This window comes from Ptychodera flava, chromosome 18, assembly GCF_041260155.1.
Source record: "Ptychodera flava strain L36383 chromosome 18, AS_Pfla_20210202, whole genome shotgun sequence".
Classification (NCBI taxonomy): domain Eukaryota; kingdom Metazoa; phylum Hemichordata; class Enteropneusta; family Ptychoderidae; genus Ptychodera; species Ptychodera flava.
Window position 1 is genome coordinate 12,814,650 of NC_091945.1, and position 19,061 is coordinate 12,833,710.

The window sequence follows — 19,061 nt, forward strand, 5'->3', positions numbered from 1 at the left end:
CATAACTCAGTAACGACAAGTGCTTCACCCTTCATATTTGGTATGATTGGACACCTTATGACACCACATACTGTACCTCATTAATTATGCACATATCTCATTCTGAGCAAGCCAATAGAGCTGGATGTCTGATTTTTGGTATATAGGGATAACTATAGGCGAGAAATTTTTTGACCAAATGTCATATGACCTCGATGACCTTTTACCTAAAATATATATTTATGTCAATAAATAAGTAATCACAAGTGGTATGTCCTTTGTATTTAGTAGGATGGAGGACCTTATGACAACACATCCTTTACCTCATTAATTATGCACACCTAATTCTGGGCAAGGGAATAGAGCTAGAGGTCTGATTTTTTTGGCATATAGGGATTAATTAGCAATATAATTTTATGACCTTTGACCTTGATTATACATATATATGCATATCTCAGTAACCACAAGTTCTATACCCTCCAATTTTGATAGGATATTAGACCTTAAGATGTCACATCTTGTACCTCATTTATTATGCACATATATATTTCTTGGCTGGCCAATACTGCTAGAGGTCTGATCTTTTTTCCCGATTTAGAACCATAACATAGACATGCCTCATGTGTTTCAAATTGGGAACAATGACATAGACCTATGTGCCCATAAATCTCAACATATACACTCCAGTGATACTTCTTAATGACCACATTTCCCTGCCCCATCAAGACTAATACTCCTATTACAAGTGGGAACTATGTCATTGTCAATGACTTGAGTTAATGATTGTATCACAGTATTCAAAATTTCTAATTTCGTATTTTTTCCATTTTATATTCTGAATAAATACATTAAACATATTTCACTGTCTCCAGTACATTACATTTAAGTATATTCACTTCATGCACTTTATCCCTTTCACACATGTTCAAATATCTGACCAGAGAACAAAGACTAAATAGTCCAGGATGGGAGCTACAGTGTAATTGACGCAATTTTTTTTGAATTCGGAGAGACTGTATATATTGTAATTTGAAATTTGATGAGAACTCACATATTCAACCGCGCCATTGCGGGCAACGTCATCAGACTTGGAAATTGGTTACATCATGGAGCTACCAAAAGAAGGAGTACTAGTGATGACTATTGTCTCCGCTGTGCCCTACATTGTACATGTAGGTATGTTCGCGTTTGTTTGCACATAAACACCAAGCCGGACTATTGCTCTAATCCCTAATCCATGGTTACATAAATAGCTGATTGCTTCACTGGAATTTGTTTGTCTCACTTTATCCACAATCTGTTCAGTGACTTGGCCATACTGAGTTCTGTATGCAATCAGTATGCCAGCTCCAGAAGCAAGTACATACGTGCATCCTAGGCATTTATAGACTATTTTAGTCAAATGTTCACGGTCCCAAACCACTGTCAGTCGCTAAATTTCCCCTCAGCGGTAGCTTGTAACACAAAGGGTGTTTACCTTTTACACTGACCCGGAAATGCGTAGTGAGTCGATGTTGAAAGAATGCATTTCGGTATTACAAGACAGAGACACGAGTTAAATATATAATGCAGCATCGCAAATTTAGCATGTTTTGGCCGAATAATACGTCGACCTTTAACATTCTGATGCCGACCTTTGAAAATAAGCTCTCGTAAATAAGCAGAGAAAACGTGTATCGTCTCATTACAACATTCTCCATAAAAACAAGTTCATTGGAAAAGACTTGAATGAAATTTGAATTTTGAATGACCATTTTTTATTTATAAATTGAGCGAAGAAAGTTACATACAGAAACAGGTTGAATGGCGTCAATTCAAATTTTTGTTATGTGACCATGTTTATAGAATCTGGTCACATGACACCGCATGCGGGGGGGGGGGGGGGGGGGGGGGGGGGGGGGGGCTACAGATGTGGTTCCTGGTTTATAGGAGTCAGCATGGGACCAAAATTTTTTGGCAATTTTTAGATGACCTTGACCTACTTTCTTGTATCATGGCTCCCATTTGAAGAACGTTGTACCAAATGACTTGAAATTTGGCACATGGTATAACTGAACAACCGTATTTTTTCCTTTCGTTACCATGTCACCTGGTCACATGACCTAGTTTTCATCTTAGATTGAACCATATAAATTCTTCGCATTTGCATACAATTTATTCAAATAAAATTCTGATAACACTATTTGTAGATTAAAGGGCAGGGCTCCTTTACACAAAATTTCAAGGCCACAGACCCTGTCAATTTTGAGAAGAAGATTTTTAAAGTATTATTTTTTCACACACCTCATTTAATATGCACATATCTGATTCCGGCTACCAGATATAGAGATAGGTGTCTGACATAAAGTGCCACACCCTTCATATTTGGCATAATGGCAGACCTCATGAAGACATATCCTGTACCTCATAAATTATTCATATATCTAATTATGGGCTAGCCAAGAGCTAGAGGTCTGATTTTTGGTGCATAGGGATGTGATTTGGATCCAATTTTTTTGACAATTGTCACGTGACCTTGATGACCTTTGATATCAAATGTACATAATAGGTCAATAACTCAGTAAGCACAATTATATATATATATATATATATATATATATATATATATATATATATATATATATATATATATATATATATATATATATATATTTACTAAATTATTGAATTTATATTCCACCTTTTGTTTTACCTTTGTCGTGCGCAGGGGGGTCACCCGGTTTCGAAAGTTAGAACCCTTCCCTACCCTAAATATTTGTACAAGTGTTTTGTTCCAACTGACAAATGGTAAATGGTAAATATATGTACAAGTATTGTGTTCCAACTGATTATCAAATGTGCAACATTTTACTCTGCACACAGTAGAGGACTGTACAATTTTTGTTGAAAAAAAAAGTATCCCAATAAGGAGTGCCAGGAAAAAAGTTACCAGTAATTTGAGAGTGAAAATATTTGAACAGTGGATCAGGTTAGAAAAAAAATGCAACCTCTCAAATCTTCCAGACCCCCAAAGGATATCGAATGGTCCATCCCTGTATCTTGAACACAAGTGCCAATCGTAAACTCCCACTTACAACCCCAGATAGAGCTGGTTTTGCCTTTGTAGGCTACAAACAGAATTTCTGACTGCATCAAGTGGGCTTAATCAACAGTGAAGTGGCCATGGGTGTAAACAAATACTGAACATATAAAGTAATATGTAATAGGTCTGACCAGAGAGCGAGTGCAGCGTAATGTATATTGATATCATCATTGATGTTATAGCATGCTGCTTTACATATTTGTTACATATTTTTGATCATATATTTCAGATCTGTATATTTTAACAGGGCTGAGAACAGGGAACATCTGTTGCAAAACAAATACTCGTTTTTCCCACCTGTTGGGGGCTCTCAACCACATGGTTTTTGATTCCCACGTGAGTTGGCCGTTCGTTCTCGTGAGAGTTGGCTTGTTTCATAATGGTGGCATACAGGGATAACGCATCGTCCCTGTGTGAAGGGACCGTGGGTAACGGAATCCTTTCTGATTAAAATCAGATTTAGAGTATGATGACGTCTATACTGGGGCGGTATCGCCTCTCACTACAGGCGACAGCAAGAGAATACCGCGTAAGTATAGACATTGCCGTACTCTACATCTGATTTTAATCAGATTGAACGGAATCCGGCTTTCAAAAGTGATCAAAAATGATAAGTTTTAACTAAATTTCTCACTTTCTTTGGTACAGAGAGATTCTTTGTTAGAAAAACACATTGTTTGGTACGATTTTTGGTAGATGACATCTTTAATGTCACGCAATCCGTGATAAAGTAGTCAAAATAGCCGTCTCCATGTAACCAACCGGAAGTGCACTCATTTGAAACTCGTAGGTATCTCGAGATTCCAAGCACAATACATTTATGTACACGCGTTGGTCTGAATGCTCACATCGCAAGCGGCTTTTGGCCGCTCCTGCTGCACTCGCTATTTTAACTTGTCATTGATAGCATATATCTCTTTTATTTGCCAGCAAGTATTATTATCCACGTTGTCACTGATACAAAATATGGTTACTATCACACCTTATGTGGATAGAAAAAGAGAGGAAACTGTCATGCATATCAAACGAGGACATATGCAAAGAATCCTGGGATGGAATTTTAGAAAAGCGCCCCCTGTGTCAATAACTAGATGCAAAAATTGTCAGGTTTTAGACGGAATGTTAGCTTTCCGCTTGCAATTGGAAGTTGGGCAATGCAATTACTATTGCAACGATAATGATGGCACAGTACGTCCATTATTATGCACAATTTGTTGTTATAATGGTAAAAATTGCCAATCTATGTTCAACCTTTTTAGCTCCACTGTCAGCAACACGGAGCTTATCAAATAGGTTGATTTTCTGTTGTCGTCCGTAGTCATCCGTCGTTTGCATCGTCCGTCAACAATTGCCTTCTCCTCTGAAACCGCAAGTCCAATTGCTTTGAAATTTTGTATGTAGTTCACTTAAGTTGACCTCACTTCAGTTTGTTCAAATCGTTGTGTAATTTGCATATTTGTATTTTTCGGGATATTTTTTGGTGTTTTTGGTAAAAAAATCTTCTTCTCTGAAATCACTAGTCCGATTGCTTTGAAATTTTATATTCAGTTTGCTAAGGGTGACTTCAGTCAGATTTGTTCAAATCATGGTGAAATTTGCTTATTTGTATTTTTAAGGCAATTTTTGTCATTTTTAGTAAAAAAATCTTTACTAATCTTCTTCAAAACTACCAGTAAGATAGCTTTGATATTTGGTTCATAGGTCCCTAGGGATGATCTATTTCAGATTCTTCAAATTGTGCAGAAATATGCAAATTTGCATTTTTAAGGCAATTTTTGCCATTTTTGGTCAAAAAATGTATTTCTCAAAAAGTACTGGTCTGATAGTTTTGAAAATTTGGTATACATGTTTCTATTGATGAACTATTTCTGATGAAATCTGTAATTTTGTATTTTTGGGGCAATTTTTGCCATTTTTGGTAAAAAAATGTGTATTTCCAAAACGACTCATCCGATAGCTTTGAAATTTGGTGTACAGGTTCCTACAGATTAACTAAATGATAGTTATTGAAATTGTGATGAAATATACAATTTTGTAATTTTGGGGCAATTTTTACCAGTTTTGGTCAAAACATGTGTTTTTCCAAAACTACTCTTCCGATAGCTTTGAAATTGGTGTACAGCTTCCTACAGATGAACTAAATGATAGTTATTGAAATTATGATGAAATCTACAATTTTGTAATTTTGGGGCAATTTTTACCAGTTTTGGTCAAAACATGTGTTTCTCAGAAAGTACTGGTCTGATAGCTTTGAAATTTGGTATATAGGTTACTACAGATGAGCTAAGTAATATATATATTGAATTTCTGATGAAATCTGTAATTTTGTATTTTTGGGGCAATTTTTGCCATTTTTGGTCAAAAATGTGTATATGCAAAACTACTTATCTGATAGCTTTGAAATTTGGTATACAGGTTTCCATAGATGAACGAAATGATATTTATTGAAATAATGATGAAATCTGCAATTTTGAATTTTTGGGGCAATTTTTCCTAATTTTGGTCAAAAAATGCGTTTCTCAAAAAGCACTTGTCTAACCCCTTTGAAATTTGGTATACAAATTTCTATAGATGAACTAAATTTGATCTTTTGAAATTATAATGAAATCTGCAATTTTTATTTTTGGGGGCAATTGTTGCCATTTTTGGTCAAAAAATTTATTCACAAAAATTACTCATCAGATAGCTTTGGTTGACATGTTCTTTGGCATGATCCTATGTGATACATTCAAAGTATGATGAAATCTTCAATTGTGTATTTTTGCAGCTTATTTTAGCCACTTTTTTCTGGCCACTGCATCGAACTATCAAAGATTTCCACCTTCTTCATCAACATGTGTCAAATTACACATTGAAGGGAAAATCTACACCTGCATTCTGGCATCGTGTACGTGTGTGAACTGTTTTCATAAGAGGGTAAACTGGACATAGTGGTCGTACAAACATATATAGCAAGTAACGATTGATTGTGTTTCATCCTTTACAATTGCTTATCATGAATCAATACAAATACAAGAATAAATGTTAAAAGTTGTTACTAAGAAATCAATAAAATAAATAAAAAACTGAATAATTTTTTAAATAAAATAAACTGTTACCATGGCAACATAAAACAAAATGAACATGGAGTTCATGCTGTGATAAATACACTTAGGAGAGCATTTGCATAGTTACTGGGATTACTTTTAATGGAATTTGGAAAAAAATCGAAATTTTAAAACGCTAATAGGTTAATATAGAAACACAGGGCAGTGAAGATGGATATCATATTTAGTCTTTCTGAGCCAAAATAACCCTTTGGTATAATGTTTCTATTGCTGGATTTTTACACTGGATATTTGGTCTTTCAAACCCAAAATATCCCTTTGATATAACACATTCTGTTGATTACTCGAATTTAGTTGGAATCTTTGAATAACTGGTAATTTTACTCCTGAATGGTTGCCATGGAAACGTCTCACAATAAAATGAGTGTGATTTTTTGGAGTGGTAACTAGAAAAACCCTTATGATCAATACTTCTTTAATAGGAATTAGGGAAAAAGTAATATTTTCAATCACAAAATAGTTACCATGGCAACTTGAAACATTAAAATAAGTCTGGTTATTGTATTCTCTGACCTGAACTCCCCACTAGATAATTTTCATATCAATCAAAGTAACTTTTCATGGGATATTAGAAAGTTGAATTTTCAACCCCTAAAATGGTTACCATGGAAACATGGGGCAGTGAAATCGATATCATATTTGGTCTTTTGGACCCAAAACACCCGTATTTTCATTGAAATTCGACCTATTATTATTTGCGTTATTATTCCTATATAATACTTATATTAATTATTTTATTTTGTCTAGGGCGATTTCCATCAATTACATATCAAACCACTTTACAATAATTACACAAAGATCATGAAAAATACAATGATTATAAAATCATTGTAAAAATGCAATGATAAAAAGACACACTCGACAGTACTCCATGCTAAAAACATACAATACGAATAGACGAGAACAACAAACCAGCGACTTAGTCACAATGCTTTCTGAAGACGTATGTTTTAAGAAATGTTTTAAAAGACACAACAGAAAATGACAACCTAATTTCTTTTTGGTAAGAAATTGTGGTGTATTTTTATACAAATACTTGTGTGAAACTGCATCATTTGGTCACAGCCTGGCGGTATAATCGACAGCTGAGTGTAAGTGGAAAGATATGATAATAATAATAGTTTTTTCTAGAGCGATTTCCATCAATAAAATATCAAACTGCTAGGCAATAAAAATATAAAGATCATAAAAAATACAATGATTATAAAAGTATAGTGAAAATGCAATGATAAAAAGACACAATTGACAATACTTTATGCTATGGAGCTGCATTCGAGAAAGAACAATAGCCAAATTGGTCTGTTCCCAGCTCACCTTTACCAAATGGGTGCGAACGCTGAGTGTGTGAACTGTTTTGGGAACGCGAACTATCACAAGGTCAGAAAGATAAGGAGGTGCCCGATTGTGCAAGATTTTATGAACAAAAAGGAGAATTTTGAAGTCATTTCTAGCATAGATAGACAGTCAGTGTAGCCCCCGTCTGACAAGTGTGATGTTTTCATTCAATTATGTACATGTGACAAGACGAGCAGCAGAACTTTCATTTAACTGGAGTTCATCACAGACAAAGTGAAACAGACTAGAAACGGATATTGTTCAAGGTGTGAAGCGGTTGCGTATACCCTCCATGTACGACTAGCCTCAGGTAGCTCTCGACTCTGTTTTCCGAAGAGTGTCGAACATACACCCTTCATTATTTTCCGGACTTTCGCCAATTTTAAGCAAAAGTATGTTCGACAAAGTTCTTGTTGTTGTTGTCGTGTAGTGCTGAGCGGAACTGGCGTGCTGGCGAAAATGGGAGAAGGTTTGAGCTTCGGGGAGGTAAGTTTTACCATGTTAAAAATTCCTTTCACATTTTTATGAATATATAATGTGTGTTTGAACAGAATTTGAAAGTCTTTTATTGATACTGTTAGATTTTACTCAATGGTTTACAGTCAGTCATAACGTCTTCCACAAGTTCATCATAGGAGGAAGTGTTTATATAACTGCTGGCGTGTTATGTTTTGACTGGCATGAAGCAGTGTTTCTCTCTGAGAGCACATAAAGTAAAGATGGTTGCAGTTAGTTCGGTGATAATCTGGTGACAGCGTCCACAGATCAGTAATTTACCCTTGCTTGCTTTGGCGCATAAGGCAATCAAACGTATCAGATAATAGACGCAACACAGTGACAAAACTTCGGGTAAGATTGCCAATCACAAAGGACAAATACGTCGAACAGTGAAGGAGAAAAAGAAATAGTTACAAAACCATGTGCTAACATAACACCAAGACACCAAAGGTTGGTAGTATAAATCTTTATTAGCAGTACAAATCATAGTCAAACGTATTAAAATTAAATAAACCAAAGCAAGAGGAACCTGGTACTGAGACAAAGACACCCTTACCCTAAGCTCTGGGGACGAACACTTGTCCAGTCCGTATGTTCTTAATGACACAACAATATCTTGTGATCGATAATGTCGAACCACAGTCCTTCAAGGGACTGTGGTCCAACGCTGTGGTCAAATCAAGCAGTGGGAGAATGACTTCTTTATGACTGTCAAGTGCACGTAAATTGTCATTTTGAACTCTCATTAAGGCGCTTTCAGTACTGTGATAGTGTGTATAGGCCGATTGGTGTTCAGAATACAAAAAACTGACTAAAATACACATCAAGTTGAGTTCAAACGAAATCTCCAGAAATCTGTGCTCAAATAAAAGATAAGAAAAGGGTCTATAATTCAAGAAAACATGAGAGTCGAGGCTTGACTTTTTCAATAAAGGTCGAACTGGAGCTCGCTTATACATTTAAGGAACTGTACTCCAATAAAATGAAGTATTCACAATGTTAACTAGAACCCAGCATTGTTTTGATCAATTTACAGCACCAACTCGGATAAAGATTAATACTCACCTAAATCAATACACACTGGAGTTCACACGTACACAACCATTGATTCACGGCGATTTTCTATGCACAAACCGCTTAACTTGTTTCTCGTTTAACTTTTCAAAATAAATCGACGGAAAATAGGACTGGTATAAAGCATGTTAGATTTCAAAACAGCGTTTGTGTATTTATAATGACGACAACATTGGTATATGTGACATTTTTAACGAAACAAACTCCAAAAGGTAGATCTTCTCTCCCTTTGTTGCTTTAGGCATTTTGCATGATGATCGTGGCCGCCATCTTGCTCATTATATCTCGCCCGCCCCTTTAAAGCACTATAGTCTAGGTTAATAGTAATAGCTATGAAATTCTGCTTGTAATTGCCAAAGCATGACTTCATTAATATTGAATGAAATGATGGTGAAATTTGTACATTTCAATTTTCGGGGCAAGATTAACCCTTTCTTTTGCCAAATATTTTCTTTTTACATGTGTGTGACTATAGCTTATATATGGGGCAGTAAGGCTGATCAACTAGATCATACTATTTTGCCATTTTTGATCACACGAAAGTTTATCCAGCATCATTCACATTTTGTAAATATGACGTTTAGTATTTTGATAATAATGGTGCAATTAATTTTACTTTGCGAGCAAGAAATATGGGGTTTGCAATATTATGAAAAAGATTAAAAAGCACAAATGGCGTAGGCCATGTATTAAGTTGATCGGCCGTACGGTAATCGATTGTTTTAACTTTACTATGTGACAAATTGTATAGACAGCAAGACAGAGCCTATGCCGTGTTTTTTTTTATTTACTGAGTAGAAAGCTCTTGGCAACACTTTTTAAGCATGTTCTATATTCAGATTGGTTTTGTCATGCCTTGTTTATGTGAGAAGGAACTTTTACAATGTCAGGATAAATTTTTCGACATGCGGCGATTCTAGCCAGAGGATGGCATATCTTGTTATTATAATTGTATATTTTGATGATATGGAACATGCACGCCAACAAAAGTATTAAATTCCATAATTTCTTGATCGAATTCGAACTCACAACCTTCGCTACTTATACTCACACATGCTTCATGCCTCACTGGACAGTTTCGTATTTTGATTACATCGAAGGTGCAAGCTGACACTACGTACATATAATTCAAGCTTCACAGACCATATATTATTATTTGAATGGGTTGGGCGGGGATTGAAAAAAAAATTTTATTGGGAAACTGTCTCACTGTTTTCTGGTCGAACTTAATGAAAACGGTAGGGTCAGCAGTCACCGTGTTTTAAGTATGCAATACGGCTTGTCCGACTCCATTTCTCATCCTTCAGCTTAGAGCTTCTCCTCAAAGTCTCTAAGGCGAATGATATGGTATCTTGTTTCTGCAAAACCCCAAGGTATGCACACAGTCCTTTTTAGTCCCCACGGACACCGTCCGGGGGAACTTATAGGTTTGGTCATGTCCGTGCGTGTGTGCGTCCGTGCGTGAGTCCGTCCGTCCGTTCACGCAGATATCTCAGACATGCCCTGGTCAATTTCTTTCAAACTTTGCACAAGGATAGTACCCTACCCCATACAGATGCACGTCGATTTGTTTCACAATTCAATCAAATTTGGCCGTGTTAGAGGACTTTTTAGTTTTCACCTCCATATACTCCCATGTATGAGGCAGTCTCCATAGACTCCCATGTATAAGGCAGTCCATAGACTCCCATGTATAAGGCCAAGAAAAAAAATTTAGTTTCTCATCGTATTCATATTGCAAAAAGGATGCAGTGACACAGTTTTTAGTCCCCATGGATGAAGTCCAGGGGGCTTATAGATTGGGTCATGTCCGTCCATGATCCATCCGTGAGTCCATCCGTTCACGCAGATATCTCAGATATTTTGACAAAATGTCATGTGACCTTGGTGACGTTTGACCTAAAATGTATATATTTGTCCATAACTCAGTAACCACAAGTGCTACACCCTTCATATAGGTATGATGGGACAGCTTATGACGCCACATATTGTACCTCATTAATTATGCGCATATCTAATTCTGAGCGAGCCAATAGAGCTAGAGGTCTGATTTTTGGTATATAGGGATAACTTAGCAATACTATTTTTTTTCAAAATGTCACGTGACCTTGGTGACCTTGACCTCAAATATACATATTTGTCCATAACTCGGTAACCACAAGTGCTACACCCTTCATGTATGGTATAATGGGACATCTTATGACGCCACATATGCACTTATCTAATTTTGAGCAAGCTAATAGAGCTAGAGGTCTGATTTTTGGTATATAGGGATAACTTAGCACTACAATTTTTTTGACAAAATGTCACATGACCTCGGTGACCTTTGACCTCAAATATACATATTTGTCCATAACTCAGTAAACACAATTGCTACACCCTTCATGTATGGTATGATGGGACACTTTATGACCCCATATATTGTACCTCATTAATTATGTGCATATCTAATTTTGAGCGAACCAATAGAGCTAAGGGTCTGATTTTTGGTATAGAGGGATAACTTAGCAAAACAATTTTTTTGACAAAATGTCATGTAACCTTGGTGACCTTTGACCTCAAATATACATATTTGTCCATAACTCAGTAACCACAAGTGCTACACCGTATATGGTATGATGGGACAGCTTATGACGCCACATATTGTACCTCGTTAATTATGCACATATCTTATTTTGAGCGAGCCAATAGAGCTAGAGGTCTGATTTTTGGTATATAGGGATAACTTAGCAATACAATTTTTTTGACAAAATGTCACGGGACCTTTGTGACCTTTGACCTCAAATATACATATTTGTCCATAACTCAGTAAACACAAGTGCTACACCCTTCATATATGGTATGATAGGACACCTTATGACGCCACATTTTGTACCTCATTCATTATGTGCATATCTAATTTTGAGCGAGTCAATAGAGCTAGAGGTCTGATTTTTGGTATATAGCGATAACTTAGCAACATAATTTTTTTTGACAAAATGTCACATGACCTCGGTGACCTTTGACCTTAAATATACATATTTGTCCATAACTCAGTAACCACAAGTGGTACACCCTTCATTCATATATGGTATGATAGGAGACCTTATGATGCTTCATACTGTACCTCATTAATTATGCGTATATCTAATTCTGAGCAAACCCATAGAGCTGGATGTCTGATTTTTGGTATATAGGGATAACTATAGGATAGAAATTTTTTGACCAAATCTCATGTGACCTCGATGACCTTTGACCTGAAATATACGTTTATGTCGATAAATACGTAACCACAAGTGCTATGTCCTTTATATTTAGTAGGGTGGGAGACCTTATGACAACACACGCTTTACCTCGTTAATTATGCACACATCTAATTCTGGGCAAGGGAATAGAGCTAGAGGTCTGATTTTTGGCATATAGGGATTAATTAGCAATACAATTTTTTTTCAAAATGTCACATGACCTTATGACCATTTGACCTTGATTGTACATATATATGCATAACTCAGTAACCACAAGTTCTATACCCTCCAATTCTGATAGGATATTAGACCTTAAGATGTCACATCTTGTACCTCATTATTATACGCATATGTATTTCTTGGCTGGCCAATACAGCTAGAGGTCTGATCTTTTTTCCCGATTTAGAACCATAACTTAGACATGCCTCATGTGTTTCAAATTGGGAACAACGACATAGACCTATGTGCCCATAGATCACAACATATACGCTCCAGTGATACTTCTTAATGACCACATTTCCCTGCCCCATCAAGACTAATACTCCTATTACAAGTGGGCCACTATGTCATTGACAATGACTTGTTAAACTTTAGTTTTCGGGATATATTTATTTCCATTCCTAAATTTTGAAAACAAATGCATTGATATTATCTCAACTCGGGTCATCTCTTGAAATGACCTCATTCAGACTTAATCAAATTACCAGAAACCCATCGAGCAATTCATTGAATATCTTCTCCTTTGTTTCTGTGGCATGACTTCATATAGACTTGGGAGTGTCACGATGTAGTAATTTTGCAGGTTACTAGTCACGGTATATGTTCGAAACTCGTAGGTTTCAAGTTCGGAACCGATAGAGAGAAATTACTGTATTTCTGCACTGACTGGATAGCTCTGCTGGTGGACGAAATTGTCATCGAGGCTATATCAAGTCAAGCTTAGCGATGTCTTCAACGCTTTGATGTAGTTTTTGTGCGATGTGTGCTAGCGTAAGTGTACAAACTGTATGTATGCCACATTGAACGCGACAACATAAGCTCAGTAATTGTGGTAGCCCGTTTTTCAGAAGTTGGGATCAAGAGACTGGCTTTAGTATCTGACTTCTTTGCCATGTGAGTTTGTAACGTATACGGTTTCCAAGTAGATAGAAAATACGCTAAATCTTTCCCAACACTTTGTCTTACCTTTTATCATGTTGACTTCTTATAACAGCCACTTTGAAAAGTACTATAGGACTTCAGGTAGTTACACAAATATTTCACATGTTTGGAAACGTTTTGTTCCTTTTGATCTCCCAGTCTTTTCTCTTCATAAGGCTTTTTTTATGGCTGGATGCTTGTTCATTGTCCCTGCATACCGTTACACACAATTGATGCAATTGTTGGATACCGGAAACAATTAATCAGAGTGAATGAAGAAGAATGGTAACTTAAGGTGGTATGCGCCGCGAAAGTAAAAGACTTAAACTGTTGCTCAAGTTTTCCTCAAAGGATATTTCGATCATTCTCTTTCAAAATCAAGTCTAGAATAAAAATCGGGGGTCAAAACGCAAATTTTTGAACTAGGAAAATAAACTACTCAAGATTTACCGACGTTTGGAATTCAAAATGGCCGGCATCCGTGTGTTAACTCTGTGGAGAAAAAATAAAATTTTCGATTTTCGAAAAACTAAGCCGGTGAAAAGTTTTCTTATGCCAAAAGCTTTAAAGTGAACCCTCACAAGTGGTTAATCAGAAAGGAATTGGAAAACAAATGAGAGTCACAATATTTGTCCCCGAAGCGCGCTGTACCGTAACAGTTTTTGCATTATGAGACAGTATACGTGTGATAGTCCCTAGTGTTTAGTGAAGTTTTGCGATTATAGTCAGGTGGCTTAGCAACAAAAAACAGCAAGATCGTTACACGGATGACAAAAGTGCCAAATTTGCTACAGAGGTTCACACATGTATGTAGATCAAAATTAGCCATTGCTCCAAAAATTTGGGCCACCGGAAAGGCTCTATGACGTCATAAATTCAAATGGCCGCCATTATCTTGCTTAAAAATGGTAAAATATGGTTTATTCAGCCAGTTTTGAATACTTTTTTGAATAAAGTGACACAAACATTCTCAATTATAAAGAAAACATTAAATTGATGCAAATTAATTATTATGATGACGTCATAAAGCCAAAATGGCCGACCAAATTCAAAGTGTCCGCAGTAACATTGTCTAAAAATGTTAAAACACTGTTGATTAAGCCTGTTTTCAGCATTTTATCGCCTGAACTGAAATTGATACCCCAAATTAAGGACAAAACATATAATTGATACAAATTAATTATTGTGATGATATCATAAAACCAATATGGCAACCTAAAGTTACAAAATGGCCGATTATGAAGTTAATTATGCTTGGTACAATAGCCCATTTATGTGAGAAAATGATAGTTTCAAGATAATGTACAATTTGTATTAATATTCCATAAATTCAAAGTAAAAGATAAATGTACCAAAACTTAGCCAATAAGTTCAACACAAGTAACAAAATATTATATAATGGTTGAAAAATCGAAACGATATAAAAGGAAATGAAGGCAACTTGTTTATGATACGGTATACTGAGTAGATCAATGTGGTTTTGTGACAGGAAAACATGGTAAAAAACCAGTGAATCTATAGTGCTTTGACCCTGGTAATGTGACCTTGGTACCAGGAAAAGGTTTCATGATCGTGATTCCTCCTAGCGGCGTTTTGGGCCAAAGTGGGGTCCCTTCTTAAGTCACTTGAATGGTCTTGTATTCCAACATGCGTAGTTTGATGGTTGCCATCATAGAGAGGTGCTATGATCATTATGTTGTGGTCTGATTATTGCGTGAATTGTTGCTCAGACCATTCATTTGTATTCTCCCTGTGTTTGCATTTTGCTTGAAGGAGGATATCTTGTATGCTTTTCTTCGTTTTAAACGTTATTATAGTTTTCTGGAAAACCATGGCCAGCGTATAATCGCCCTTTATTATTTTCCCGTTACGTTGCTTGATTGGGCTGGTTTTGATGAGGTTGTGCTGACAAGTTTTTTGTTACATCATTACTCTTATTTTTGTTGAGGAAGGATGGCTGACGTTTTGTTACATTAACTTCTTTTTGGTACAAACTATGCCTTTCTTTTTGTAATCTCGTTGTTGTAGTTTTTGCGTTGAGAAATTGACCTTTTTTATGAAGTCCATATTGTTGTTGCATGTGCGAACATATCTGAGTAATTCACCTTTAATGAAGCATTTGAAGGTGGAGGCAGATAAATATCGTCAGATTGTTTTGTTTAGGTTTAGGTTTACATCTCTCTCTATTGCGTCTCTGGCATTTGAAGACCACAAGGTCAGGGTATGAGATATTGTCGATAGAATGTTCAATTATGAATTTCCAAGTTGAACGTAGGGTACAGGGTGTTGCACTCTTCGACAAATGTTCTGAATGTTATAAGTTGATGTTCTGTCCCTGAGTAAATCATGAAAATGTCACCATTTAAATGTTTCCATACGAATATTTGACCGGGTTTGGGATTAAATATAACTTTCTCCGTTTCATGGCATGTGGTATCAGCTATTTCTGGTGAGCCCATGCTTCATTCATAGATTTGTTTGTATTTTTCTCAGTTGAATTAAAGTATGTTGCGTTTCAAAATAATCGACAGTAAGGCTTTCATGTACGTTGTTGGTGGTTTTTTGTATCATATCAGTTGGCGTGTATACTGTTTCAGAGTCCAACACTACGATCACCGCATTTATGGCTTCATTTTTGCATGTTTTTCTACATTGATACCACGTCTAATATTATCAGAATAGAATTTGCTTGTACTTTTATTGTTTCTAACTAGTTAATGAAGTTTTGGTGTCCCTGACATATGTAAGTCGTCTTTGCACGATTGGTTTTAAGACAAAGTCTAGAAATTCCGAGATTTGGTTTATTGGGCTTGAGCAGCCATTTCTATTGAGACGTTGGATGATGATTGTTCTTTCTGCTTGTTTTTGTGTATTTTTGGCAGGAGATACCATCGTGGTGTACAAATTATTCTTATTATGGGAATGTGGAAACTGTAAATCACCTCGTCAATGATCTCCTTGTCGCCGACAAATGATTTCATATACAATTTCCACTGTATAGTTAATGTCGCCAAGTGTTACCTTAATGTACCGTAATAGTGTATATTCCACAGCTGTCTATAACTTTCTCGTATTCACAATAGCTTTGCCTCTTCCTTTATTGATGGGTTTTATTGTGATTTGTTTGTTTTTAGACAGATTGTTCAGAGCAGTCTTTTCTGCTAGAGTCATGTTCTTTCTGATGTAAGCTGCGAATGGAATTTCCTCTATCGATCTAAGTTGCTTCGAGACAGTTTTACAATTTTGGGTTTTCCGCTCAACATTGTCAACATTGGACTTATCTTAGAACAGATGCCTGATTGATTGATTGTTTGTTTGTTTGTTTCTCATGATATTGTACAACCTTATGATGCGAATAAATTTGTTGATATCTGATACGACAATTTTTCTGTATCGGGCACTTCGGAGTTGGAATCCATAAATTTCAAGCCTTTGCTTAATGTTTTGATTTGAACATTTGGTAAAGTTTGATTTGAAATATTTTTTGAATCTGAGAATCTTTGTGAGTTTCTGTTTGATCTTCGAATTTCTGTTTATGTTCTTCCTGGCGTTTTTATGTTTTTGTGTTCCAAAAAGCAAAACTAGACCAAAAATGAAAGGCAAAGACGCTTTTCATAAAATTCACGAAAGCTGCAAAAGAGCAAGGTAAGCTAGCTTCAAAAGGCAAAAAAAGTCGTCTCTTTGTTCATAAAACCCTGACGAAACGGTCGTTTTAGGCCAGCACATCCTCCAAAAAGATAACTAAGGCTGTAGCACATTAGTATGTGTCTGTCACCACACATCGATACATAAAAAAACAGAAAGTTCAACGAACGAAAATGGCTTCTCTAACAAAAGGAAGCAAAAGATCGAAATCACAAATATAAAACCTTTTTTCGGGGACCAAGGTCACATGGCCAGGGTCAAGGCATGATTTATTCACTGGTTTCCGCCATGTTTTTCGTTATCATGAAATACACACAACTGTTGATCTACTCACTATAATCGTAACACTTTCAAAGGTAGAACCGATGCGTAAAGTTGCCCTTATATCCTTTATATTGATTCAGTTTTTCAGACAGAGGCCATTGTTAAATAATCAATAACTTCATAATAGTTAGTAACTTGAGCTTATTGACAAAGTTTTGGTACATTTATCATTTATTTTGAGTTTATGGATCATCAAGACAAACTGTATAGGCCTATTATCTTTAAACTATCATTTTGTCACGTAAATAGGCTATTGTACTAAGCATAGTGAACTTCATAATAGGCCATTTTGTAATTTTCGGTCGTCATTTTGGTTTTATGACGTCATCACATTAATTAATTTGCATCAATTATGTTTTATCCTTAATTTGGGGTGTTAATTTCAGTTCAGGCGATAAAATGCTGAAAACAGGCTTAATTAGCAGTATTTGAACATTATCGGACCATATTATTGGGATATTTTGAATTTGGTTGGCCATTTGGCTTTATGACGTCATCATAGTAATTTTTTTGCATCAATTTTATGTTGTATTTGTAATTTGGGATGTTTGCGTCTGTTTATCCAAAAAAATATTGAAAACTTGCTGAATTAGCCGTATTTTACCATTTTTAAGCCATATGTTGGGCGGCCATTTTTAATTTATGACGTCATCGAGCCTTTCCGCTGGCCAAAATTTTTGGAGCAATAGCTAATTTTGATCTACACATATATGCGAACCTCTGTAGCAAATTTGGCACTTTTGTCATCCGTGTAACGATGTTTTTGTTAAGCCACCTGACTATAGTCAAGTAGTTACTATAATACCAGACTGAATACCACACTATTAATTGTGTATCTTTCTTGCTGGAACTCTTCTGATTAACTTTGGTCAGACAACCTTAGAATTCGTCACAATTGCACTTACTTGGAAAATTTTATTGTAGCATTATCTACATAGATTTATATGTAATACATACATGTACCTAATGCGATTAGAGCCAGCATTTTCATCAAAACCCGTCAGTAAATTTGTAATGTGTATATATGACTCGTTTAGTCGCCAAATGCATTGATCATAAAATAGGTATTATTCATTTATCAAAAGTGCAAAACAATTATTGTTAAAATATAAAGACCTTATCATATTATTTGATGATTTTATTAATGTTTTTTAAGCGTTTTCAAAGGGGCCTTGGATAATTAAAAACGCGCACGGTAAACGCAACTTTTATATGTTAGGGGGATTTGGCTGTGTTTCGAGTACCGTGCGCAAAAATCGCACTACATGTTTTTATACAACAACATCTCGCTACAAGTTTATCAAAATATCTCGCTGTATTGTTTGGCGTGTACCAGGCCAGTGTGGAACCGACGCTACACCAGCATTCTTTTAACGTATATATGGTTCAGTGAACGAGTAAAACAACGTAACAATCGTTTCAGATACACTGTTTTATTTCATTCTATTGGTTGCGCCATCGTTGATGCATGTTTTAAATATCCACGACCCCTTAAAAACAGTAGTTGTCACGTCATTATAAGCAATGCACTACAAGTCTTCAAGCGTGCGTGTCTAATCTGCTCACAGACGCCTTATTAAGGCTATGTCGTTAGTCTACCGCGAAGGTATTCTACCATTGCCCTTTCAATCTGTTCGTTGCACACTTTCAGAG